The sequence below is a fragment of the Humulus lupulus genome, chromosome 5 (genome assembly GCF_963169125.1).
Source record: "Humulus lupulus chromosome 5, drHumLupu1.1, whole genome shotgun sequence".
In the NCBI taxonomy this organism is placed as follows: domain Eukaryota; kingdom Viridiplantae; phylum Streptophyta; class Magnoliopsida; order Rosales; family Cannabaceae; genus Humulus; species Humulus lupulus.
In genome coordinates, this window is record NC_084797.1 from 79,345,770 (window position 1) to 79,372,701 (window position 26,932).

General features: G+C 42.4%; 1 non-coding gene across 1 annotated transcript; it reads left to right on the forward strand.

Annotated features, from left to right (window-relative positions):
* The first annotated feature begins 9,569 nt into the window (after positions 1-9,569).
* On the forward strand, positions 9,570-9,676 carry LOC133780870 (small nucleolar RNA R71). Its single transcript, XR_009869678.1, has one exon. It is a non-coding gene; the product is annotated as a small nucleolar RNA R71 (small nucleolar RNA).
* The last annotated feature ends 17,256 nt before the right edge of the window (positions 9,677-26,932 follow it).

Consider the following 26,932-nt stretch of genomic DNA (forward strand, 5'->3'; position numbering starts at 1 on the left):
ATAAGTTTGAATTCCAAAGGTCAATCCCAGGACCAAACTCACGCTCTCGGGATGTCTAATTCCACCAAACGAGGTGGTGAAACCATCCCCCCGAGCCCCCAAGCAAAACCCTAAAAGGTACCCAAAAACCAAGTGCTGGAGGCAGGGTAGCGCTATAGTCCTACCATAGGCGCTACAATGTAATAGTCAGAAACCCAGCCCCCCCCCCCCCCCCCCCCAAGGAACACAACCCATCGCTGTAGCACTCCCAACCTAGCGCTACAGTGTTGCAACCCGAACATGCAATTTTCTAGGTTTCTTCATCGCCTTTCCCGAGCCAAAACTCCAAACATCTACCCTAAACCTCCACCAAACTCAAAATTAAACATATATCTCACTATATATCATCCAAAACCACCTAACAACATCAAAAACTTAGCTAAAAGCATCATCAAACACATAAACCAAACTTGAGCTCTGAAGCTTAAGAACACCATCTAAAACTAGAAAATCTTGACAATTAAGTTAAGAAATTATTACCTCAGATGGATGAATCCGAGCCTAGGTTGCTTCAATGTCCTTCCAAGCTTTAATTCTTATATTCTCAAGCTTAGGTTCCTCACAACTTCATCCCAAACCCAGATTTCAGAAATCAAAATAAAAAACCTCAAGAACATCAAGCAATATTCAAAACCATAAATTGAAGTTCTTACCTCTTCTTGATTTTGAAATTCCTAAGGATTGCTAGCTGTAAATCCTCCTCCAAAGTTTAATTCTACTCCCAATTCCTCAAGAAATTTAGCTGCTTAACTTCAGCTCTTCTTTTCCCTTTGAAACCTTGAACCAAATGACCAAAAATCCTCTAGAAAAGCCTAAAATGTAAAGGCTAATTTCAGCTGTGTTTTACCTCACATAATGCTTAAATTACCTTTCTACCCTCCTTCTAACACCCTTCCTTTCTAAACCTCAAGGTCAACCTAGTCCTTTTACTCTTTGCAAAAATAACACTTTTTACTTACTATTTCAATAACAGCACTAATTCTCAGGTTACTAATAGTTTCCAGCTTCACAACCAAATACCCATTTTGAAACCCCTTGCTAACACCATGGAACATGATCTCCTCATGCCAGAAGCACCACACATAACTCAAAATCATACCCTCAACGGGTTCAAATTACAAATATGCCCTTCTAAACTAATTAGGGTCCACATGCATATTCAATATTCATAAACATGCATTTATTCATTTATTCACATATAATCATATAATCATGCTTATCACATAATCATGCATTTAAACATGAAATCACACACATAAACCAATTATGCCCTCCCGGCACGCTAATCAAGGCCCTTAAGCCTTGTTAGTGATTTTGGGTCGTTACATATGGTTTGGTGGATTGGTGAAGATAAAAAAAAAAAGAGATATTCAAAAGGAATGGGCTATATAATTTCATTGCATGGGTTATAAACAAAAAGATAGGCCATTAAGCTCAAAGTGGTTCAACTAGGGGTAACATTAAATATGGTAGGCTCGAAAGGCTCAAACGGTTCAACAAAATTGCCTAAATCCTTTCTAAATTGCTAAGCCTCCTAGGATTTCGCCTCAAGGGAATTATCAAACCAATTCTAAAAACTTGAACCTTCATGGAAACTCAACTTTTCCTAGGACTTTGGAATTTTCAAGTTGAACTATGTGCATTGATTTGGATTCACACTTTCATTAGAGTTCGGTAGCATCAAAAACTTCAAGTACTAAAGGCTTATTTACACACAAAAGTTATCAAATATTGCAATTTGTTTTTCTGAAATTTTATCATCGAGCCACGCCATACTTAAATAAATCTGTTACAAAAATTGATTCCAATACAACCTAGACTCTAGACTCGACATAAAACAACACTAAGCAACATCTAAAACTTAAGACCAGAAATTGCAAGAAAGTAAGACGACACAATAGCAAATAAAAAGAACACCCCCCAAACTTAGGAGAGAGCAATGTCCTCATTGCTACCCAAGACAACACAATGAAGAACAATAGCAATAATAAATTACAGTGACAAGAAACAATCCAAATAAAAGCAAAAGACATAGAAAACTCCCTCCTATCACTGATCGCCACCATCGTCATCCTCATTGCAGTCTCCTCAGTGTCTTCGTTACTAACTCCTCTCCATGATGCTAGGATGTTATCCAGGAATTGAGGCAAGCATGTGAAAGGATTGGTGAAATTCTGCTCAAGTATGCTTTCAATGGACCATTCACGCACTTGGGCATAGCGCCAGTAAGCCTGTTGTTGCTAATTCATAAAATGCATCATTGCCATCATATGGTGGTGGTAAGGGTCAAGTAAAGGAGCAGCACTGGAGGAGGCATTAGTAGGCATATCAAGGGCCTCATTCTCAACTGGTGACACAATAGGTGGGCCATGGTCAACATCCAGGGCAAAAGAAGAACTTTCCCCACGCTTCTGTGAATCAGAGGTCTGCAACACTCGAGATATGTCATAGTGGGTGATACGACCAATGATATACTTCTCAGGGCACTGCTTAGCCATTGGGACACCTGCCTGACGACAGAGTTTCATGATCAGAGAGGGAAAGAAGGTATGCCCTACCTTCTTACCGACACACTCTCGTATTGCTTGGGCAATGATTCTACTCACATTGATGGTATGCCCTCTGTTGATGGAAAATAGCAGGAACATTCACTCCATATTGACAGTGGAAGTATGCATGGTGGGCATAAAACTATTGCGGACAAAGTAGAACATACTTTAGCTTCAGGTGATAAGAATTCTCACCTACAAGTGAGGCAACCTTGGGTGGAGGAGGATATCCACTGAGTGTCAGGAACCGTAAGATCATCTAATACTTGTTGGCATAACTCTGAATCACAGTTTTGAATCATGGCTGCATAGTCATCATCCTCCATATCTGGTAACCCACAAAGAGCATTGATGGCAGCGGATGTCAATGGGACTTCAGTTTCGCATACTAGGACACTTGGTCACTGAGTGGGACTAAGGTTGGCATAGAATTCCCTCACATCAGTATCATCAGGCATAAGGTGAGGGCTGCAAAAGATCTTCCAACGGAGTGCGAACATAAATGGGCATTTCAGCTTCATCAACACTATTCAAATTAAATCCCTTGTCTGCTAAAAAGATTTGGTTATGAAATGTGTTCTCATAGCGATCAACGACCTCCGTACCATTGCACTTAACATAAGAACTGAGCTTCCTAGCGACTTGCTACTTTCCCTGAGGCATTCTCAATATAGAATCATAACTAGTAGAATTCAGCCCAAAATTTTGCTTATCAATAGGCCCCTGCTTATCAAGTTAAATGTACCCCTAAAGTATAGCAAAATGCCTCTGAAAAGTCAGCTTCAACAGATGCCCAAGAATATAAAAAATTCCCAAAATGTATCCCTTACCTTGGTGATGCAATAGCCCTAGAATGGCATTTAACAACCTGCTTAGAAAACAGCTAAAGTGTCCAGAAAATTGCAGAGATGGTACCAATTTAGTTAACAATAAGACCCAGCCAAGACCAATCAAACAAGAATACCCCGTGCAAGGAAAACAATAAACTTCTTCATATCCATGGCAAGAAGCACTAATCAATGATTCTATACTGCTGCCTATTAACAAGCATAATATCAAGGAATCCCAGCAAAAAATATAGGAACAATATGCAGGCTTTCAGCGACAATACCCCATCAATCACAATAAAAAAATATGAAAAGTACCTCTGATTTGAAGCCAATAGGTGCTCAACTGGGCTGTATAGAGAGAGAGAGACACTGACTTGAGAGAAATCGAACCTTGGGGGTGTTTTTCGGGAGACTGGTTGCGTTGGTGCGAGATGAGGCTGGGTTGTGGGTGAGGAGATGAAAATTGTGATGCAGGTGGGTCACGGGTCATAGGTTTGGGTTGACTGGTTTCGTGGTGATGCTGGTTCATCGGGTCGGGTGGTGTTCGAGATGGAGGAGGCTGAGATGGGGGTCGAAGATCAATGGTAGGTGGCTAGGGATTTCGGGTGGGGTAGCTACGTCATGGGGTGGGCAGCATTGTTGGAGCGTGGGCTGAGGTCGGGGGAGGCGGCGGTGGTCAGAGCTGATGTTGGAGTTGGACGGCGAGAGGTTGCAGGTTAGGAGCTGGTGGCTATGGAGTTGGGGTATCGAGCTGAGGAAAAAGGGTGAAAAATGTGAAGGATAATTTTAGGGGTTGGTAATTTTAGGGAAGTAAGCATTTATTATTATTATTATTAGGGATAATTGCGGCATAAGTACCCAATGTTTGGGTTTTGTACGCGGCATAGACCCAATGTTTATTTTTAGTGGCAAAAGTACCCAAAGTCAGTAAAACTGTAATTTCGTCAGTCTCCTCCGTTAGGCAGACACGTGTCACATTTTTATTGGTCCAAATCATAATAATTTTTAAAATATTATTGAGTTGGACCAATCACGAAGTGACACGTGTTGGTCCAGTCATCACGAAACGGAACCTAACGGAGGAGGCTGACGGAATTACAGTTTTACTAACTTTGGGTACTTTTGCCACTAAAAATAAACATTGGGTCTATGCCGCGTACAAAACCCAAACATTGGGTACTTATGCCGCAAATATCCCTTATTATTATTATTATTATTATTATTTTGAATAAGCTGGTGATCTCACGCCTATGCCCTGCAAGGCTCTTTGTATTGCCCAAAATTTTTTTCCTAAAAAATGCTCACTTTGTGCCTAGTTTTTGCCTAACCTCAATGTTGCAGCATCACCAAAGAGCTTGACATCATAGCTACAACATCACCCCCAGACTTTCCAGAATTCAGCTCAGCAGAAAACAACCATAAATACACCCAAGGCTTGACTTGAAACCTGCCTAAATTCATTTTAATTGACCCATAAACATATCAGAATCATCACATCCATTGAATAATCATAAACTCACTCAATTCCACATCAGAGACAGTGAAATCAATAGGTGAAAAACAAGAGCAAAAGAAACAAAATACTATATATTATATATAAGTATATAAGTAATTAGCTACTCTCTAAATGTGACTTTAAGCACAGCAGCTCAAGAACCTGATTTCTCAAGGATCAACTAAGGTGAGTGAGGTCTTGTTGCGCTCAACCTCACCACCCAATAGTGTTTCAAACTCTGCCCATTGACTTTGAACTCACCTCCCTCATTTCCTCTCAATTCCACAGCCCCATGAGGATACACCTTAGTAATAATGAATGGCCCAGACCACATAGACTTTAGCTTCCTAGGAAACAAGTTAAGTCTAGAGTTGAACAATAAAACTTGCTGCCCTTCCTCAAATGAACGGGGTTGGATATGCTTGTCATGCCACCTCTTTGTCTTTTCCTTATAAATATCTACATTCTCATATGAAAACAAACACATTTCTTCCAACTCATCATGTTGTAACATTCTTTTCTCCCCTGCATATTGCAAGTCTAGATTGAGTTGTTGGAGTGCCCAATAAGCTCTATGTTCAAGTTCTACTGGCAAGTGACATGCTTTTCAAACACTTGGCAATAAGGAGAGATCCCCAATAAAGTTTTAAATGTCATTCTATAGTCCCATAAAGCATCATCCAACCTCTTAGACCAATCCTTGTGATTCGAATTCACCACCTTTTCAAGCACACCCTTTATTTCTCTATTAGAAAATTCTACTTAGCCATTGGTTTGAGGATGGTATGCTGTAGTCACCTTATGTTTCACACTATACTTATCCAGTAAGCTAGCAAACACTTTGTTCACAAAATGGGTTCCCTCATCAGTTATGATAGCCTTTGGAGTGCCAAATCTAGTGAAAATATTCTTGTGAAAGAACCGCATGACCATCTTAGAATCTTTAGCAGGATAGGTAGTGGCTTCAACCCACTTAGAGACATAATCAACAGCCACCAAGATATACAAGTTGCCATATGAGGGTGGGAAGGGGCCCATGAAATCAATGCCCCACACGTCGAACAACTCAACCTCAAGAATACTAGTAAGAGGCATCTCATTTCTCCTTGAGATATTTCCTACCCTTTGACAATGATCACATCTAGCCACATAAGCATAAGAATCTTTAAACAAATAAGGCCAAAAGAAACCTGATTGGAGAACCTTGCCAGCAGTGCGTGCTCCCCCAAAATGACCACCACAAGGAGATGAATGAAAATGGAAAAAAATACCCTTAATCTCATGTTCTGACACACATCTTCTAATCATCTGATCAGCACACTGTTTAAACAAATAGGGATCTTCCCAAAAATAATTTTTCACATCATGAAGGAATTTCTTCCTTTGTTGGCTTGTCAAATCCGGAGGCATAAGACCACTAGCTAAATAGTTAGCAAAATCAGCAAATACTTGATTTTCAACCCATTTTCGGTCTTGAATCTCAACATCAAATTCTTGGAGTAGAAGAACCCATCTAATCAATCTTGGCTTTGCATATTTTTTAGCAATTAAGTACTTTATGGCTGAATAGTCGGTGTAGATAATCACTTTTGTACCAACAAGGTAGGAGCGGAACTTGTCAAAAGTAAAAACAATGGCTAGTAACTCTTTCTCAGTCACCGTATATTTCAATTGAGCTCCTGTCAATGTACGACTTGCATAATAGATTGAATGAAACACCTTTTTCCTCTGCTGCCCCATAACAGCCTGCACGGCAAAATCACTAGCATCACACATTATTCAAAGAGCAAACTCCAATCCGTTGCAACAATGATAGGTGCTGAAACTAACCGCTCTTTTAGCTGTTCATATGCCTTCAAACATGCTCCATCGAACTGGAATGGGGTGTCTTTCTCAATTAAATTACAAAGAGGCTTGGAGATCTTAGAGAAGTCTTTAATGAACCTTCTAAGAGCCTGGCATGCCCAAGAAAACTTCTAACATTCTTCACTGAAGTAGGAGGCGGTAACTTTTCAATAACCATAAAAGGACATTTCTCCCAGTTAATGACTGGATTTTTTTCTTCACACCGCTTCAACACCTTGGCCAAGTTGTTCAAACAATCATCATAAGAGTCCCCAAAAACAGAAAAATCATCCTTGAATACCTCTAGAAATTTCTCAACCATTTTGATGAAAATAGCTATCATACACCGCTAAAATGTTGCAGGATTCTTCTAAAGGCAAAAAAGTACCATATGGGCAAGTGAAAGTGGTCTTGTGTTGGTCTTCTGGAGCCACTGCTATCTGATTATGACCTGAGTACCCATCAAGGAAACAAAATTACTCTCGTCCTGCAAGTCTATCAAGCATCGGGCCAATGCAAGAAATAGGGAAATGATCTTTTCTAGTAGCATTATTCAATTTCCTGTAATCCATGCAAATCCTCCACCCAGTGACTGTCCTAGTAGGAATCAACTCATTTTCTTCATATTTCACCACTGTGATTCCTCCTTTCTTTGGCACACACTGTACCGGACTAACCCATGAACTATCAAAAATAGGATAAATGATACCAACATCAAGCCACTTTATGATCTGTTCTTTCACCACCTACTCCATAATAGGATTTAGCCTCCTTTGCTCCTCAATAGAATTTTTGTTGTTGGCTTCTAACAACATCTTGTGTATGCATAGGGAAGGGTTAATACCCTTAATGTCAGCAATGGTCCACCCATTCAACTCTACTAAAATAATGACAGGCAAGGTAGAAGATGGACTAAAATAAACATATTTCAAGTGAGAAGGCAAGACTTTTAACTCCAGTTCAGGTGGCTCTTCAATAGATGGCTTTGGAACTTTGAACTCTCTAGATGAGAGCTCCAATGATTCAAACCGAGCCCTTGATCTCAATCCTTGGGAGTTAGCATCTAACCAAGCTAGATATTCTTCTTCATCATCTTCACTATAAGAATCACCCAACAACAACTTTTCTAAAGGATCATCACTACATACTTGGTCAAACTCTTTTAATGCTAAAGAATCAAAAACTGACACACGAGAACGTTCTTCAACCTCATCAGGAAATTTCATAGCTTTGAAGACATTAAAAGTCACCTTTTAATCTTGAACCCTCATGGTAAGCTCTCCCTTCTACACATCTATCAATGTTCTTCCTGTAGCAAGAAATGGTCTCCCAAAAATAATAGGCACTTCTCTATCTGCCTCATAATCAAGCACAATAAAATCAGCAGGGAAAATGAACTTATCTACCCTTACCAATACATCTTCAATCTTTCCATGAAGATGAGCAAGAGATCTATCAGCCAATTGAAGAGTAACTGTAGTAGGCCTAACTTCTCCAATTCTAATTGCTTGAAAACAGACATTGGCATAAGATTGATGCTAGCACCCAAGTCACATAGAGCCATCCCACAATAAGAATTTCCAATAGTACATGGAAAGGTAAAACTCCCTGGGTCTTTCATTTTAGGAGGCAATTTATTTTGCAAAAATGAGTTACATACCTTGTTAAGAGCTACAGTTTCAAACTCCCCCAACCTTCGCTTCTTGGTAAGAATATCTTTCATGAATTTCACATAGTTGGGCATTTGTTCAAGGGCTTCCACAAGTGGGATATTGATGTTCAGCTGCTTCAATACATCTATAAATTTCTTAATCTGAGCATCCTATTTTTTCTTTTCAAACCTTTGAGGGAAAGGTAGCTGCTGCTGGAGTTTTGTACTTACTGGGTTTCTATGTTGCGGCATTGCTGCAGCATCCTGGGCAGAGATATACTTGGGATCACTAGACTTCTCCCACTTTTTCACGATTTTGGATTGAAGAGGACTCTCCCTCATGCCCAGATTTTTCTATAGGATTCTCCAATTATTTTCCACTTCTCAAACTGACAGCTTTGCAATGTTCCTTACAATCTCTCCTTGGATTTTTAGTATCACTAGGCAAGGTGCCTTGTGACCTATTTTTCAGCTCATTGTAAAATTGCCCCATTTGATTCTCTGAATTCCTCACAGTAGATGTTAGACCTTGAATGGTTGTGTCAGTTCTGTCCATGAAGTTTCTCATCATACTTTCTAATGAATTAGTTTGTGCACCTTGTGGGGGTCTTTGTTGAGAAAAACTAGGTGGATAGTAGGGTCTGGGGGGCATAAAAGAAGTGTTAGGGCCAACCCCTTGATTACTCCATCATAAGTTGGGGTAATGCTTCCAAGTTTGATTATAAGAGTTTGAATTAAAACCACCCCTCTTTTGATTTCCCATTTAGCAAACTGAAACAGGATTAGATGGACAATTATAAAAAATATGGCCCTCTCCACAGTAAACACAAGATACCTCTTCAAATTGACCCATAGTTTGGGAACCCATTTGTTGCCCGATTTGTTTACCCATATTCATATTCTTTAGCATGTTAGAAATCGAAGAAACTTGAGCTGCCAAAGAAGTAATAACATCTACCTCATGAATACCAGCCACTTTTCTCCCTACAATAGCTCTAGTAGTGGGCCATTGATAGTTGTTATTAGCAATCCTCTCAATGATATCATAAGCCTCCTTATAAGACTTTGCAAGCAAGGCCCCATTAGCTGAAACATCCACTATCATTCTTGTGTGAGCATTGAGACCATTATAGAAGGTCTCCATCTGAATGCAATGAGGAATCCCATGATGATGGCATTTTCTCAACAACTCCTTGAACCTCTCCCATGCCTCATATAAATATTATTCCTCAAGTTGTGAGAAAGAAGTAATCTCATTACGAAGCTTGGCATTTTTGGTGGGAGGAAAGTATTTCATCAAGAACTGCTCAACTAATTGTTGCCAAGTAGTGACTGAAGCTGACGGTAAAGAACTCAACCAAGCTCGTGCTCTATCTCTCAAGAACTATGGAAACAACTTCAGCCTCAAAGCATCTTCAGTAGCCCCGAGCAATTTAAAGGAATCACTCACCTCCATGAATAGGCAGAGATGAAGGTGAGGATCTTCAGTAGGCATCCCACTAAACTATCCCATAGTTTGAAGCATTTGGAACATGATGGGCTTCAATTCAAACTATGGTGCCTGAATCTATGGTCTGACAATGCTCGGGTTAAGCTCGTTGAAGAGGGGGACAACATATTGTCTAATGGATTTGTAACAACCCCAAATTCGCTAATGAGGCTTAAGGAGCTTGATTAGTGTGCCGAGAGGGCATTGTTGGGTTAAATGTGGTTTGCATGACTATATTGATTTAAATGCATGATTATATGGTTAATGATGCTTGTGTGATATATATTGGCTTTTATGTGATATGTGAATATGGTAATTGTGAGAACAACATTATTATGTGGGTAGAACTGCAAAGCACGACTCAAGGCAATCCTAGAGCTAGTTAGCGGGGAAAAAAGTCACAACGGGGCTTAGCGGTTGACTTTAGATAAGTCAAGGGTATTTCAGGTATTGGGTAGTTATTCAGACTATCAGGTTATGAAAATAAATATATGGAGATATATTTGAGGTTAGGAAGTCTAGGCGGGAATATTGGGGGATTTTACCATTTTGCCCTCGGGGACGGTTCCGGCACCCCGAGCCTTGGAATTAACTTAACAAGTAAGACAAACTTAAGTAAATCAGTAGATAGAAATATTAGACCGACTCTTTCTCAGCCCTTCTCTTTACTCTCTCATTCAAGGAAACACAAAGAGGAAACCATTGAGAATTTAGTGAATCAAGTTAGGAATTTCTGAGAATTAAGGTGGGGATTTGGAGGCTTAGCTCAAGAATTAATCAAGAACTAAATCAGGGCTAAGGTAAGCACTAAATTTCCTTTTCTGTGGTTAGAAATTCTGGGTTTTGTTTGGGTTTTGAGGTAAATATGGTTTTGATGTTTAAAGACAGAATTAAGGAGGAAAGCTTGGGAATTAGCTTGGTTTTGGCTTGGTGAAGTGGTCCAGTAGAAGAGGTAAGTCTCAATACATGATTTAGAAGTTTTAATTTGGGTTTGAATGGCTGTTTTGAGTGTTTATAGCTCTTGAGTTTCAGGAATTGATAAGAGAATTCTAGTGTATGTTAGGTTGGGTTTTCTATGGAATTATGCCGTTTAAGTCATGCTAAAAGTGTTGGGATTGTTGGGTGTTGAAGTAAGGAGCTTAAGGGTGGTTTTGGCTAAGGTTTCAAGCCTAGAAATGGTGGGAATTCTGGGCTCGAAGGGAAGGGTTGCGGCTCTGTTCTAGAGCGTTGCGACCTTAGGATGAAGATGAGCCAGGAGGGCTCGGCCAAAGGTGAGCGTCGTGGCGCGTGTCCTCTTTCAGGGGTTGTCCTTGGCTCTGTTTTGAAGCTAGGGCCGCGGGTAAGCTTCAAGGGCTGCAGCCCTTAGTTGTGCACTTGAACTTTTAGGGATTTTAGGCATGGGAATGTGGTCTAGAATGCTCGGGATCATTTTCGCCACCATGCTTGGCAGGATTCGATTTCCTGGAAGTTAGTTTTGAACCTGAAAACCTATATTTGGATATTAATGGAACCTTATACTTTGGTTGTGACTAGGTGATAAAATCTTAGGCTCAGGAATGGATCGTGCCTGAGGAGTGTTGCTCGTAACTAATTACTGCAAAGATCAAAGGTAAGAGAACTGCACCTGGTTGAATATATGTGACGGGACTAAGGGTTCCCTATTGCAAATGCTTGAAAATATGGTATTATGCCATGCAAGCCATTTAGTGAACCAACAACCTAAGGGTGCCAAGGGTTACACTAGCGCATAGGGCGCAACTCGACCACTGGTAGCCGAGGACAGCTTAATATGCACTGAGCTCGGTTTAAGCAAGCCGGAGTCAGTGGGATAAACAGAGGGTGCGGCCTAAGTTGTCGGCCTTGATTATTTTGTGACATAAATGTTATAAGTGTTTGATTGCATCCATGATACTGAATATATGCTGAGTGGTATTAATGTGGATTATTTGATGAGAGTTCATGCTTAGTGAATTTTACTGTCTGATATCATTGATTGTGTTGCATTTCATGTTTTCTTCCTGGGCCTTGGCTCACGGGTGCTACGTGGTGCAAGTAAAGGCAAGGGCAAGCTTGATCAGCCTTGATTGGAGGGCCTTGCGAGCGAAATGTACATAGCCAGCTGCTCAGCCGCCACGGTTGAGGTTTAGGCAGGGACGCAAAACCCAGAGATTGTCTATTTTGCCTTAGTATGGCTAACCTTTGTTTATGTTTCTTTTTGGAAGTCTGTAAATCAACTTTTAACTCTATTTCTTTTGGGATCTCGTGTATATAACAGTTTAATTATATAAAATAAGTCTTTTGAGACCAAAACCTTTTTAACCCTAGCTCATACATGTTTAATGACACGTTTTCAAATTAATGGCTTGATTAGCAAGTCTTGCACCTTTATAAGTACACAGTGTAGCGGTCTTGGCTATCCAGGGCGTTACAGGCTTGGTCTCTTTCATCAGCCATAATCACTGCATTTTGAGCTATTCCCCCTTGAACTTGCTGCTCCACATTCTAATCATCCATCATTACTATTCCCTCTTGAACTCGTTGTGCTTGTCTTCTTTCTCGAAATGTGCATTCAATTTCAGGATCTAAAGAGAATACTTCTGGATTAGTAAGGTCTTGATTCTCGTTCATACAAGATTGCACCTGTTAAGCAAAAAAATCACCCAAATGAGAACAAATAAAAATAAAACAAATTGCAAGATAATTAATTTCACATTAAAAGACTCTTATAGTCCTCGACAACGACGCCAAAAACTTGTTGCATAAGTTTAAGCCAAGTGCAGTGTACACTGTCAACAACAAGTAATACAGTAGCAAGTACCAGATGCCGTCTCCATAAGGACTATTTTTATGCTATTAAATGTGAAAATAAACACTAGCAAAATGATTCAAAAGTATGAAAATAAAATTGATGGCAACTACAGCAGGCAAAGAGAAACTAATTAAATGCAGAAAAAAATAAAAAAAAAACAACTGGAAATATAATAGCAAGAAGTTTCAAATATGAGATGTTAAGCTAGAGCAATTATCCCCCTAATATGCAAAATACTAACAGTAATGCTGGATCAATGTTGTAGCAGCAGAGTGTTTATTTGTCAAGAATCCCAATTAATTTCATAGGCTTCCGTTGAAGTCACTATGGTGTCAATCCTCTATTAAATCACATATGTCTATGCTAGTTTAATTTCAAGAATACAATTAAAGCATCAATTCTCTAAGATTATGCATGGTAATAATATATGTCTATATCACTAAAATATTGAAATCAAAGAAACCAAGCATGCATCATTCAAATTGTGTGTCAATTACTCCCAACCTTTTCATAATTGAAAATTAACTCTATTATTTACTAAAGGTTATCAATCAATAGCAAATATTAAACAAGATAAATATTTGAATGAATAAACCTCTTGCATTAGCGTCAAAATAAAAGTGTCAAGATTTTCACATTTTATGGTTCGAATTATCCTATATATTTAGAGTTGAGGTTATAATCATAATCTCAAAAAAACCCAAACAATAAAAATCCATAATCCAAAATTAAAAAAAATAAATTATAGGAAACTAGAAATAAAGATGAGAAGTTCAAGCCAAATTGATGTCTCAATGGACTCTTTCTTCTTCTTCCTATCTCCTTCCCATGTCAAAAATAGCTGCCAAATTGGGTCTCCAAAAAGATTCTAGGCAACTGTCTTTTTCTTTCTAATCATGTATATCTCCCAAAATGGGAAACAAGATAATTCCACATCTATCTTAGATCAGTCCTCCTCCTCTATCACGTGTTTCTTTTCTTTTGATTGGGCCTTTTTGTCACAAATGGAAAAAAGTACAACTAAAGCCAAAATCTTCTTTTATCAATAAATTTCAGCCCAATTAAGTTAATTACAAAAATTGAGTTAGAGACAAAAAATAGAAGCTTCACACGTGGACCCTCAAAATAGAGTAGTTGCCAGGATACGATGCAGCTACAATGCCACAACATTCCTCAAATTCTTATTCCACTTCAAGCTTTCATTATTTCTCAAATTACTCCAAACTCAAAGACCACCTATCAAGATAATAAACCAACATTTTTTTTTGAGATTTTCCCAGCATTACTAAACTATTTAATATTATCTTACTTTAATTAATATTTAAGAAAAATACAATAAAACTACTACAAAACATCACAAATCACTCTTCCTTTATTGAAATCTAAGTTTAAAAGCACTAAAATAACTCTATATTCTAGAGTTATCAAACTACTATCTTAGAAAAATGCCAACTTGTAGTCCTCTCACAAAAGTTTACCGTTTTCTATCATTTACCAAAATATTGCTTTTTGACCCTTTACAAATATATGACAATGTGATCCCGTTCTCTTAAAGAGTTTACAAGAACCCTGTTGATGCCATTTTTTGTCAATTTAGAAATGAAGAGAAATTAAAGGAAAATACCAGAGAAAACAAACAATATAGACACGATTTTTTACGTGGTTCATTAGTTAAAATCTGCCTAGTCCACGAGTGTGTGTTATTCAGTTGTTGAAATTCTCTCAAAGGTTTCTCGAAGCAATTTTACAGAGTCTTCCCAATACAAATTTCTCTTCTCTCCTAATGAATTGTTCTACTCTATTTCTATAGTTGTTCAGTGAATATCTTCCCACAGATTTCGGGGAGTTATGATACAAATCAATTAAATAAATGCAATTAAATCATACATTTACTACGTATGCGTATATATCCCATGATATTTGGGATTTAATAACAGATTACATCTGATCCCTTAAACATAGGAATTTTACAACAATAAACACGTTCATGGTCACACACAGCTGACGAGTTGGGACGTTAGACTTTCACGCCTTCGAGACCGTTCATCCATCACGAACTCGACACCTCAGTTCACCAATGGTTTCAACCACTAATGTTGTTGAGATCATCCTCTCCTAGCTTACAATGCTTGAGCTCGAATCGTATTATCTGATGGTAGGAGATTTATACAAGTGTTGAATTATTTTCATTGTGGCTTCGAGCCTGACTTATAATCTCGAAACTCCTCCGAGGCCCATAGTTTCTGAGCTCACCATTTCCGATGTTATCACTTTTACTACTTAGCGAGACTGTCCTTGACTTTCTTATTAATGCTCATTTACATGGAAAGTATGCTTATCTCGAAAAATTATTTTCTCCTCCTTGCATGTTCTCTAAACCGAGAAGACACAACAACCTTGGCATTTTCGACTCTGTGAGATCATTCTTGCAACCACTCCTCCAGTCGTCGATTTCACTATACCCGCAAGCCTCTGTGTGTAAGTTTCTTGTTCATGACTCTCGTATTTTTATTTCTTCGTGCATTGTTGTGTTTCTTCTGCACTGTGAGTATGTTTACTAGTTTTTCACTAGTCGTATAAGGATATTAGCAGTCTTAGCCACATTGTTTAACTGAGACTTCATAAACATTTAATTCAAAGTTTTTTAATAACACAGTTCTAAAACCCAGATTTAGCGTAAAAAAATACAAACATAGGGTTTTTTCAGATTATGGGTAGTGTATCATGTAAGCTAAGAAAATGGGTTCTGAAGTAGGGTTTTTAATTGCACAAATCCCAAAATTATCATCGTTTTGGGTAACCGTCTACTTTACCCCTGAAAATCCGAGATTCTTAAAATGAATCCACACTTTCCCACTCTCACATCAAGTACACGCTCGAAGCCTGAACTTTACAATAGTTTGGGGTTCCACTTCGAATTTGATCTGTCCTTTTGAGACCTCGGTCTTGATCGAGCTTACTCCGTGATCTCGGGCCGTCAAGCTCGAATCACTAAAACTATACTCTGATTTATTGTATGTCTGGTCCTCACCCTTTTCTTTCTTGCTTAATGTCGCAGAACTTTGAGAATTGGTGGGGGTCAGTACTCACAATTCCTTATTCTCCATCAACTCCCAATCCAGAGTCTCCCTTCACTCAGAACCAGCGACTGATACGCGAACACCACGCGAGGTGCGAACAAGAAGACATCCAAGCCCAATTCCGACGTCACATTGACGAGGTCGAGAAAAGAAAAAGGAAAAAGCTTCGGGTCACAATTTATTCAGATCGCCCTTCTACTTCTCGAGCTGCATTTATTTTGACCCTGCAAGAGGGTTATTTCGAGGCGCAAAATTATTGGAGCTCGGTCACCTCAATGGCCCAAATTTTTGACATTCTAGCTCGCCATGACCTGAAGCTCTCTGACATGCTGATGTGTCGACCTGCAACTCCAAACGAGCAGAGCTGCTATGCCCCGGGTGATGGCAAACCCGACATCAAGATTAAGCTCGCGGCCTGGAGTCGTGAGCATATGAAGGCAGAGGCCCTACTGCCCCTGAAATCCTTTTTTTAAGGATTTTCTGGATTTTGTTGGGCTCGCCCCATTCCAACTCCGGACCAATTCTTATAGGGTTTTGTCTGCCCTTAAGTCCCTGTACCACGAGCTGAAGTGGGTAGGACCCTCACCACTTTTGTCTGAAAAGCAACCCCTCCTGAGCTCGGGGAGGGGATGACTTCTACTACTTGTCGAGCTATCTGAAGGAGAAGAAGTTCTTCAAGGATATGCCAAACCATCCTCCAAACTTCAAGCTTGCCTTCTTCTGACGGATGGCCACGCTCCCTCCAAATTCTACTCATTCCAGTGCATCCGTAAGTACTCATACCTATTCCTTTCTTGTTCATTTAATGATTGGGCTCGAAATAATAACACGTATCCATTTCTTCAGCAAACTATCAATGTCCCACCCCTTCAGAGTCAATGGTGGAGCACAAGGCAGCTCTGCTCCAATTTTCGTATGGTCGGTGCTCCCTATCCTATCTTCTCCATGAAGAACCGCTCCAAGCCTACGGTTTCTTGGAGCACGACCAGTCGACAGACGACAATGCCTACCAGAAGTACAATAAGTGGGAGCACGTGCCACTTCCCACTGAGGAGCTTCTCTCAAGACAGAGATCGTTGAGCTCACGGGCCTACCCCTCTATGGCTCACCGTCACGATAGGCCCACCTCGAGAAATGAAGCCCAAGACAAGACCTTAAGCTCGGGTGGTGGAGGTAAAGTTATACTTAGCTCTGCCATGTGGTCTCCTTCCTTGCTTAAGCACAAGCTTGACACATTGATCATATTCTCAAATCCTAGGGACAACTTCCATGCTTGGTCATGGGTAGATGAGAGGGTTCATAGGTTTGATAGTTGGTTAGGCAAATTCAAAACTATGTATAGTTTAAATGAAGTTTAGGATTGGGTCGCTGTTCAATATGGGACCAATGTCTATAGAGACCTTTTGAGGCTATCCTCCACATATAGGGAAGGGACTCCCCCAACATCCTCTGAAGATAGGGGGATTACTTGGTCCCCGAGCACAATCTCGAGGAAGAGTACTAGTTAGGTTTCTTTTGACTTTTGCCTTGTTTCTTTTTTATGTTTAGGTTCTATCACTAATGTGTAAATTGTGAATGTGTAGGCGACATGGAGTTTGATTTAGATAACGTGCTCAACCGCCACTTGGGAGCTAAGCAAAGCAAATGCTCGAGGGCGTCGCAGAGAGCGGGGCACCCCTCCAAAATTTTGAAAAAATCTGAGGCAACACCTCCTGTCTTGGACACTCATGGCCCGAGCCTACCTGCTGATCCAAACTCTAAGGTCAAAGTATCCACTGAGATCTCGCTTCCCCCGCCTCCTCCTGCAATCCAAACTTCTCAACAGACTGCTTTGGCTCCAAAGATGTAGGTTCTTACACGGGAACGCTTGTTGTCAGTTTTGACCCACGCCCCTGAGTATGTGGTCGACAACGCTGCGGGGACACACAGAGCCAGTCTGGGCTCGGATGTATTATCCCGAGTTGGCCAAAGTTTCAGCAACCTTGGCACCCCTCAATGGCAATTCCTCACCACCTGCCGAGACAACAACACCCTTTATGACAAGGGCAGCGAGCTCTTCACCTCAGTAAATTCTTTTATTTTGTAGCACTGCTTCTATGAAATTATCATGTATGTTTAATAATCCATTTTTGTTTATGTGTGCAAGCTTTCGCTGCGTTTGCTCGACTGAATTTTAAGTTGAACAATGATATTTAATCGAGTCGAGCCTATGCTCAGTAGGCGAAGAATCTCCAGTTAAAGCTTGCTGACGAGCTCAAGGTTGCGAAGTCGATGATGTCTGAGCTCGAGTCCAAACTGGAGGCAATGGATTCTAAAATCAAGGAGAGAGACTCCAAAATCAAGGAGCTTGAAGAGCTGAATGCCAAGCTTGAGGAGGAAAAGAAGGCCACCTTTGATATAATCAAGGATGAGAAGGCTCGCCTCCTCAAGGAGTTTAAGCAGAAAAAGGATCATGCTGTTGACATGGCCATGTACCGAATCTAGGCCAAGAATGCTGATCTCGACACCAGCTTTATGGAAAACCTTGAAGATGAATTCCTTAAGAGGTGGCAAGCTCGGCTTGACGAGGAAGATGCCAGGAATGAGGCAGAAGAGGCAGCAGAGAAGTCTGGTGCAGTTGACGGGGATGTGCCTGCTTCATAAAAGCGAGGTCACGGGCAGCGTCCCATTAAGTTTTTTGTAATACCCCTTCTTTTTTTATACATATTCCCTTGGGGCAAAGACAATGCATAACTCATTCTAGGGCTTTTTTTTTATTATTTAAACAGTAATTTTAATCTTTATGCACACAATTTTTTGGCTCGAAAACTTTTATGCATTTGATTTTACGTTTAGCTTTTTCTTTAATATTTTTGCTTTACATTTCTGGGTCAAAATATTTCAAGCATATTATACTAAAGGCTCACTTTTATGTTTGTTTATTCGTACAAACACATTTTTTGGATTTAAGCTCAAGTTTCAATGCATTCATGCACAGTATACTCCTCGGGCCATCTCCCCTTAGCCTCCTCTAACCTTTTCTTTATGGAGCTTTTCAAGGTTTCGTTGACTGCTTCGACCTGGCCATTTGATTGGGGATGGGCAATGGAGGAGAAGATTTTTATTATCCCATTCTTCTAGCAGAAATGGGTAAATAGGTCACTATCGAACTGGGTATCATTGTCCGACACTATCTTCCTGGGCATCCCATATCGGCAGATAATATTCTTTACCACAAAGTATAAAACTTTTTTCGAGGTAATCATGGCCAGGGGTTCAGCCTCGGTCCATTTTGTGAAATAATCGACCGCCACCACAGCATACTTTACTCCTCCTTTACCTGTTGGTAGTGAGCCTATAAGGTCGATGCCCCATACTGCGAATAGCCATGCGGAGGTCAACATGGTAAGTTCAGTAGGTGGAGCTCGTGGAATTGAAGCAAATCGCTAGCACTTATCACATCATCTGACATATTCAAATACGTCTTCCTTGACTGTGGGCCAGAAATACCCTTTTCTTATCACCTTTTTGGATAGACTATGCCCCTTGGTGTGATCCCCACAAAATCCTTCATGAATTTCTTCGAGAATTTTCTTGGCCTCAAGTGGAGTTACACATCAGAGTAATGGCATAGAATACCCTCTTTGATACAACCTTCCGTCCACAATAGTGTACCTCGGGAGCTGATACATCAGTTTCTAAGCCTCGTTCCTTTCCGCTGGGAGAATTCTAGTTTCGAGGTAATCGACTATTGGGGTCATCCAGGTAGGTTGAGAATCAATCATGCATACGTCTTCTTCGTCAGGCTCGTCGATACTGGGGGTCGATAGAAATTATATTGGGACCACGTTCAATGTATCGTCCTCACTGGTGGTAGCGAGCCTGGGCAACACGTCTGCATTTGAATTTTGTTCTAGGGAAACTTGCTCTATAGCGTAGAATTCGAACTGTCCGAGCGTAGCCTTAGCATTCTCTAGGTACGCAGCCATTTTTATGCCACGAGCTTGATATTCCCCTAAAACTTGGTTGACCACCAGTTGTGAATCAATATAGCAGTGTATAGCCTTTGCTTTGACTTCCTTGGCTATTCAAAGTCCTGCTAGTAATGCTTCGTATTCAGCCTCGTTATTTGACACTTCGAAACTGAACTTCAAAGCAGAGTGGAATTGATTTCCTACTGGGGTGATCAGTATAATGCCTGCCCTCGATCCATTTTTGTTGGAGGATCCGTCGACGTAAAGTTTCCACAACACGTGGGCTGGGGTTACAACTTCATCTTTAGATACTCCAGTACACTCAACAATGAAATTTGCCAGGGCCTGTCCCTTGATGGTCGTTCTTGGGTGGTATGTGATCTCGAATTTTCCGAGTTCGACAACCCACTTTAACAATCTTCCAGAAGCTTCTGGTTTAGATAAAACTTGTCATAGTGGTTGGTCAGTTAGCACATGAATAGGGTGTACTTGGAAATAAGGTCGGAGCTTTCGATATGAGTGGATCAGGCTGAGAGCTAGTTTTTCCATCAACGGGTACTTTGATTCTGCCCCCAGTAACCTTTTACTAACATAGTACAACAGTTTTTGTACCTTCTTCTCCTCTCGAATGAGCATGGCACTAATGGCGTGCTCGGGTTTAGCGAGGAACATATACAAGACTTCTCCTGTGATAGGTTTCGACAAGATTGGTGGCTTGGCGAGGTGCTTCTTTAGGTTTTGGAATGCAAGCTCGCACTCTAACCACTCAAATTTTTTGCCTCCTCTCAAAAGGTTGAAAAAGGGAAGACAACGGTCTGTAGACTTTGAAATAAACCTACTTAGTGCCACCATCCGTCCAGTTAAGCTCTAGACATCCTTATGCTTTCGAGGTGATGACATGTCAATCAATGCCTTGATCTTGTTTGGATTAACATCTATTCCTCGTGCATTTACTATAAATCCTTGAAACTTTCCTGAAGACACTCCAAAATAGCACTTTTATGGGTTAAGTTTCATGTTATACTTGTGAAGTATAGTAAAGCATTTGGTGAGATCATCCACATGTTTATTGTTATGTTTGGACTTGACAAGCATGTCATCAATATAAACTTCCATGTTATTCCCTATCTATTCGGAAAACATCCTGTTCACCAGCCTTTCGTACGTGGCTCTAGTGTTCTTGAGCCGGAAAGGCATGACGAACGTTGTAGCAGTACAACCCTTTATCGGTTACAAAGATCGTATGCTCTTGGTCCAGCGCGTGCATTGCGATCTGGTTGTATCCAAAATAAGCATCCATGAACAACATAATGTCATGACCTGCAGTGGCATCTGCGAGCTGATCTATCCAAGGTAGGGGGAAGAAATCTTTTGGACATACCTTGTTAAGTTCTGAGTAGTCCATACAGGTTCTCCATTTGCCATCAGGCTTCGGGACCAACAATCGACTGGCAATCCAATCAGGATAAAATGCATCTTGTATGAATCGATTTGCCTTTAACCTGTCGACTTCTTCCTTGAGGGCCTTCTTTCTATCATCGTCCAGCAGTCTTCGCTTTTGTTGCTTCGGGGGTAAGCTTTTGTCAATGTTAAGCGCATGGCTCATGACATGCGGGCTGACTCCCACCATGTCCGAATGTGACCATGCGAACACATCCTGGTTTTCTTTTAAGATGTAGATGAATTGCTATTTAGATTCTTTTGAAAGATTCTTACCCACCTTCACCATGTTCGTGGGATCTTCTTCTTCGAGCCTGAGCTCCTCGAGCTCTTCCATAGGTTCGAGGTCAGCCTTTTCTTCTATCCTAGGGTTGATCTCTTCATCTATCTCGAAGATCGCCCCATCCTTGTTTTGAATAATTACAAGTGTCTGTGCACTTGTTTGCTTCTTTCCCCTTATGGAGATGATATATCATTCTCTTCCTGTAAGCTGGTCTCCCTTCAACATCCCGATGCCACTAGAATTCGGAAACTTGATGGCCAAATGCCTAACGGACAATACTGCCCCAGCCCAACTAGGGCGGGTCTCCTGAGTAATACGTTGTAGGGTGATGGGAGGTCTACCACAACAAACTCCATCATCTTGGTTACTGAGACTGGATGGTCTCCCAAGGTCACAGGGAGTTTAAGGGATCCCATACAGGCAATCCCTTCTCCTGAAAAACTGTACAATGTTGTTGCACATGCTTTCAGATCGCGAAGCGCGAGTCCCATATTTTCTAGTGTGGCTTTATAAAGGATATTCACTGAGCTCCTGTTATCAATCAGGATTCAGTGTACCCTCTTGTTCGCCAGTTGGAGAGTTATAACCAGGGGTCGTTATGTGACGCGTCCTCTTCAGTAAATGTTATCGGTTGAGTCTCAACCCTCTGTTGTTTTGGAGCTCGCGGCTCAGGTTCGTAGGGAGATCCGTCTCCAGTCTTGAGCTCATTCGCATATCTCTTTTGGGCGTTCCTACCCAATCCCGCAATATGAGGTCCCCCCGAGATGGTTATTACATCCTCTCCATCAATCAGAGGGGGTTGCCCGTCCTCCCGAGCTCAGGAGTTATTGTTCTGGGAAGGTTGTGTAACTGTTTCCCTTTAGCATGTTGAAGCTTGATTGGTATTTCGGTTCCTGACGTACTGTCCGCAATATCCCCTCGAGATCAAGCTTTCGATCTTATCTTTCAGTTGTCGACATTCATCAGTTGTGTGTCCGATATTTCTATGGAATCTACAGTATTTATTTGAATCTCTCTTTGCCTTTCGGTTCCTCATGGGATCGAGTCGTCTGAACAGGACCTGGTTCTCTTTAGTCAGGTAGATATTCTCCCGAGACAAATTGAGCTCGGTATACACTTTGTATACGGAGAAATATTTACCCCCTTCCTTCTTCTTTCCTCCTTTAGCCTCGAGGTTATTCCCTTTGTTCTTCTTCCTTTTAGAAGGGTTATCCCCAGAGGGTTTCGAAGTTGAGGGGGTCACCGAGGTCGAGGCAAAGTTCATGTTCGCCATTGTAGTTATGGGATGAGAGGTCATGTTCAGTGCTGACCTTTCCTCTTCTACATTGAAAAACCACTGGGTACTCTGATTGAACTTGGTTAGCGACCTGATAGGTTTCCTTTGTAAGTCTTTCCAAAGGGGACTTCCTGGTAGTATACCCGCTCTAACAGCCATCAAGTGACTGCTATTGAGACATATTTGATAGGTTTCCTTTGTAAGTCTTCCCAAAGGGAACTCAGTTGAATGAGACATATTTGTACGACCAAGTACTAAGTATGGATGCCAGTGCCATTGAGGTTGTTGGGGTAAGGATCATGGTTCGTACGTCTACGGCCATAGGTCAGAACCGACACCACTACCTCCTGCACCAATACACCTGCTACCACACCTCAGGAAGGGGTACAGACAAGTAGTGGAGACATCCCCCTGACACCTGCTCCTGTACGGGATGTACAACCACCACCACTGAAACCATTCCTCTAATACAGTACGTATGTACCCCGTGGTCCCCTGGATCATCATGTACCTAAGGCCATTAGAGCCTATTATAAAAGGAACTCTAAGACCACCTGAAGGGGGGTTGGATTTTTTACTGTAGCAGAGCCTTAAGTGTGAATGAAAGATTAATTTCTCCATTGTTGTGATATCCTAGTTCTTGAGTTATTGTGGAGGTTTTGATAATTTTCCCATTAGCGATCTTGATTCGATAATTTTTCCAACTAAACTTCGTTGACGAGTTCTTACCGTCAACAGTTTGGCGCCGTCTGTGGGAACGTTAGTTTTAAGCTACTGTTCCACCATTATTTCCGACAAGAAGAAGATGCCGAGACACTCGAAGCGACTAAGGGAGACGCAGGAGGTCGAAGTTCACTTAAACGGAGTCCAGCTGAAGGCCTCCACGAAGGACGCTCCTCCACCCAGGGACGTGGAGCCCCCGAAAGACCCTGAGGTTCACGGAGGAGACAGGGTGGCCTCATCACCGGCTGCTTCACCTGGAGGGAGTCCTCCCAGAGCACCACCGGTGCACGCTGATGAGTTCCCTCCTCCAAAACCGCCGCGGGCACCGAACTCCGGCCGGCAAGACCCGGGCCCTTCTGCCCATAGGCCTGACAAACACCCCCGGGTCCACTCCGTGAGCTCGAGTTCAAAGTCCCGATTTTACGAAGAGGAGATACGTGAGCTCCACCGTAAAATCCAAAGGTTAGAAACTACCTTGGAAAACATGCAAGAGGTCCTTAACGGCCTACTGCAGGGTAAGTCCAGCATAACCTTGCCTAAGGGAAAGGAGAAAGGCAAAGATGGGGTGGAGACCACTGTGCCAGTAGACGATGGAAGAACCCGACATTCGACTAGCAACACCCCCCGCGCGAAGCAACATGATCACCCCGAACCGCCTAAGCAGGCCCAAAGGCCAGCACCGAGAACCACCGCTGCCCCTCGTCGTGAGGATGAGGTCACCTCCAAAAGAACGCCCCCAGACTTGCGGGAGGAGCTCAATAAGAAGAGGGCAGGCAAAGGGACAACACCCCCTGAGGCGCCTCGAGAAGGCAAGGGAAAGGCAGATCCTAGCCCATCCACTTTAAGAGACTCCCTCAGCAAAAGGAGGCAGGACTTAGACACGGAGATGCGGAGCTTGCGGAGCAAGATCGTCACCGTGTCGGGTGGCCAGGCTTTTGAGGAAGACTTCGATCATGAGTCGCCCTTCGTGCGAGAGATTCAGGCAATCCGACTCCCCACCAATTTTAAGGAGCCCAATATGACCCCTTACGAAGGGAACACCGATCCAAAATATCACCTGGATGCATTTAATGATCTGATGAAACTAAGGGGAATCGGGAGTGGAGCCAGGTGCCATTGCTTCGCTGTTACCCTGAAAGGACCCGCCTATAAATGGTTCAAAAGACTAAGGCCAGGATCCATCAGGTCCTGGCAGCAGTTCTCTGACGAATTCCTCCAATAGCACCATGTCGTGCAGGACTACACAATGCCAGGTACCAGTCTGGCAAACGTGAAGCAAGGGGAGAAGGAGAGCCTAAAAAGCTACATTCATCGGTTCAATATGGAGGCCGCAAAAGTGGGGAGCCTAACGCGCCGGGAGTTAAAAATGGCCATTACTGCTGGGGTGCTCCCAGGGAGCAAGTTGTGGGACAACATGCTAAAGAGGGAAGTCACCGACTTGGATGACTTCTATGAAAGAGCACAGAAGTACATCCGTGTGGAGGATGGCCACGCAAACCTGAAGGCCGGAAAGGAGGAGCCCCACGCAAAGCCCCCAATTAACGACGGGCCGAATGTAGCTAAGAAGAAGAGGACATATGAGGGGCCAAGAGATGACCAGCAGAGGAAGACCAAGCAAGGGGGTGATCATAGGCCAACGGCCTACACTTATTATACGAACCTCACTGACACCAGGGAGCATATTTACGTCACCAACGAAGATCGGGTGCCCTTCAAGAAGCCCCCACCAATGAGGAAGGATCGGTCCAAGAGGGACCCCAGTAAATACTGCCAATACCACAAGGACATTGGACACACCACAGCAGAGTGTATCCACTTGAAGGAGGAAATAGAGGAGCTTATCCGCCGGGGGCACTTAGGCCGCTATGTCAAAAGAGAAAGGCAAAGGTCAGAAAACGAGCCCACAGCGCCCCAGGCACAGGAGCGAGCCCCAGAAATACAGGGGGAGGTCCGCACCATATTTGGAGGCCCAGGATTTAGGGGAGATTCTAGGAAGGGACGAGATAGGTATGCGAGAGAGGCTCGGCGAAGTCTGCCTCCCTGTGTCATGAGTTTAGAACAGCGACCCCCGAAGAGTTTCAAAGGGGAAAACGACTCGATAACATTCACCGAGGAAGATGCACGAGGGGTGCACTTCCCCCATAATGATCCGCTGGTGCTGACAGTCCAATTGGCAAATATGCGTGTGCATCGAGTCTTGGTGGATAATGGGAGCTCAGTGGATATCCTATACCGCCCTGCTTTGGAAAAGATGGGATTGGGTATGCGTCACCTGAAGCCCTGCCAGTCGTCCCTATACGGATTCACAGGGGATTCAGTACAACCCCTTGGGATGATCGAACTGACGCTTACCATGGGGGAGCAACCCCGCCAGACTACAGTCATGTCTAACTTTGTCGTAGTGGATTGTGCATCAGCTTTCAACGCGGTATTGGGGAGGCCCTCCCTGAGAGAATTGGAAGCCATAACTTCAATATACCACTTGGTTGTCAAGTTCCCAACTCCAGGAGGAGTCGCAAGTATGAAAGAAGAACAGAAAGAAGCGAGGGAGTGCTACAACACCTCACTCCGCACACCTGCAAAGCCGCGTGAGCCAATGGCCATGGTGGTGCATGAGGCGATAAGCATGCCCACAGGGGGTCCGCAGGAGCTGGACCCTCGGGTCGTAGATGAGGCAAGAGCAGAACCGGTAGAAGAAGTAGAGGAGGCTACGGTGATGGAAGAGCCCTTAAGGAAATTGAAGATAGGAAGAAGCCTACATGGTGACGTGAAGGAGGAATTGATAAGATTTTTGAAGGATAATCTAGACGTATTTGCATGGAGTCATGAGGACATGGTGGGCATAGACCCCAGCGTAATGTGCCACCATCTGAACATCTCCCCAGGAGCAAGGCCCGTCAGGCAGAAGAGGCGGGCACTCGATCCAACAAGATACACAGCGTTAAAGGAAGAGGTTGACAAGTTGAAGGCCAACGGGTTCATCCGTGAGTCCTTCTATCCTGTGTGGGTATCAAACCCAGTACTCGTGCCGAAGCCGAACGGGAAGTGGAGAACTTGCGTTGATTTCACGAATTTAAATAAAGCTTGTCCTAAGGACAGCTTCCCACTCCCCAGGATAGATCAGTTAGTAGATGCAACAGCGGGGCATGAGTTACTAAGTTTTATGGACGCCTACTCAGGATACAACCAAATCCCAATGAACCCTGCAGATGAAGAACACACGTCATTCATTACAGACAAAGGGCTCTACTGTTATAAGGTGATGCCCTTCGGGCTCAAAAACGCGGGAGCCACCTATCAAAGGCTGGTGAATAAAATGTTCGCAAATCAAATAGGAAGGAATATGGAAGTGTATGTGGATGACATGCTAGTGAAGACCAAAGTAGCAGCAGAGCTCAACAAAGACCTTGGTGAGATGTTTGACACGCTCAGAAAATATCGGATGAAACTGAACCCAGCCAAATGCACCT